Below are 2,194 nucleotides of genomic sequence, written 5' to 3' on the forward strand. Positions count from 1 at the left end.
GCATTCTGTGATAAAAGTTATGCAAACTTACAGTACACATCCTTTTTAAGTGGTATCCAATGGGCTCTATGGTGAGCGGAGATGAAAAGGACAAAAGAGGCTAAGCATTGCAGTATAGTATTAGGCTACTTTGTATGAGTGGCTCAAACACTAGTCCTACGAAACTCAGAGAGATGTTCTGATAACCATGAGGATAACTAAGTACAAACAGGTAGATGGCAAGTGGAATGTGTGTTCACTAGACAAAGTGATAACTCTTGTCTCAGGGCAGTTAGGACAGGATGGCCTGTTTTGATGTTATTACTCAGAATGGTATGTAATTTAAACCTCATACACTTGTGAATTGTTTCCTGTTAACACTTCCAGACTGTAGTTGACCATGGGTAACCATCCAGAAAGTGAGACCCCAGACAAGGGTGTAAGAGTGTCTAATTCACCTGCTGCTGGAAGGATTCAAATACATATAAAATCCTCAGCCACCAACACGGAACAAGAGATAAGAGCTCAGTAAACGTTAGCTATCATCTGCATTACTGACTGGATGAGCAGCTCAATAAAGTGTGTGGAAAGGATGTAGGAAAGACCAGCAACTTGGAGATGCAGAAACCATATGTCTCCTTGCTGTTTGGCAGCCTGAGCTGTAAAGGGACATGGGCATGCTGATTATTAGCCAGTAGCTTTCAAATTTTCTAAAATCTGAAAGCAAAGTCAGAAACACACATGTAATTGAAAATAACCTCCCCCAACCCAACCTCCATCATATGCTTTGCACCTTATCACATTCTGTTTCGTTTTTATCTGATTTCTAGACATTACATTGATTTTTTTTATGACCCATGAATCTTTGTCAGTCATATTTAGAAATTCACAAAACCAGGCTGTATTTAGTTTTGGACAAAAAGGAACAAAAATGTGTTCTGGTCCTGAACATCAGGTTCATAAGAGAATGGGCAGTTCCAGGAGACCACTCCTACACTTGACTCTGAAGCAGACAGTTTCAGGCCCTCCATCTCCCATCCTCCTGCCCCGAATTTCTAGCCCCATCACAAGCACATCAATTATGCAGAAGGTACAAATTATGCTTTTGCAATTCCTAATGTGTAGACCCTGGCAACGCACCTTACTTTCACAGAGACTTAAGATAAACCCTTCTGTCATCAGTAGGGGAGACGTGACAGGCTAAATATTTGTAGTCTCTGAGTTTTCAACTTCTCACTTATCGTTGGGTTAAAAGTGCAGCTATTGAGTACAGCTCCTCCTGGCACACTGTCCAGCAACATCTGCACCACACACTGGCACCTAAGTCATATGCGTCAGCACACACCACATTTTTCATAGTAGCAACTTGACTTTCTGCTGGTCAAGTACATACATCACCATCTTTCTGTTTGGGTAGGGCCAAAGATATGGTTCATAAAGTCAGGCAATAGTATAGCAATTCTGCACATACATACATATTATTGCTGTTGTTTTGTGGTATGCACCCAAGTTTTTGATGAAGATCAGCTATATCCTTTTCAAAAGAACATTTGAAATGGATGCTTAAAGAACACACAGAAAACCTGGTATGGAGGGAGGGACATAATCCATAGGACTAAGAAGCTCACTGTGNCTCTAAGAGGCTCTGAACTATGAGGGAAAACTGTGTCACATAGAATTCNTTCTGCTCAGAATTATCTTAAACGCAGAACGGTAAAGTCTTCCGATCTATTTAACATACCTGTTCTTTTGGCTTCCCCAAACCATGTCTCTTTCTTCATGAGCAGCTCCTTTCTAGCCTAGGCATTGAATGAAAAGAGCTATAAGGCAGGGCTCAAGGCTCAAGGCTAAGAAGGGAGCAGCTAGCACTGTACAGTCTCAGCCTGGGCAGAAACTGGCCATTCCTNATCTGATCCATGCAGAGTATTTACTATTTCATTTNATTGGGAAAAAATTCCTGAAGCTCCAAGAGTTGTCAAGTACGAGGGAGACATAAGATTCAGACAACAATCAAACGGATACCAGAGCCCAGGCTCTCCTCTCTGGTACACAAACACCATGAGACACTCACCTGTCAGATTGATGTTCCTGGAATGAATAGCTGGTAACAAACTGAATCTGCTGAATTAGAGTCAGCTCAATGAAAGACATTTTTTTCCTCATTTGAATCTTACAGATACACAGTGATCCTATGTGTGTGTGTGTGTGTGTGTGT

This window comes from Mus caroli, chromosome 9 (genome assembly GCF_900094665.2).
Source record: "Mus caroli chromosome 9, CAROLI_EIJ_v1.1, whole genome shotgun sequence".
Classification (NCBI taxonomy): Eukaryota; Metazoa; Chordata; class Mammalia; order Rodentia; family Muridae; genus Mus; species Mus caroli.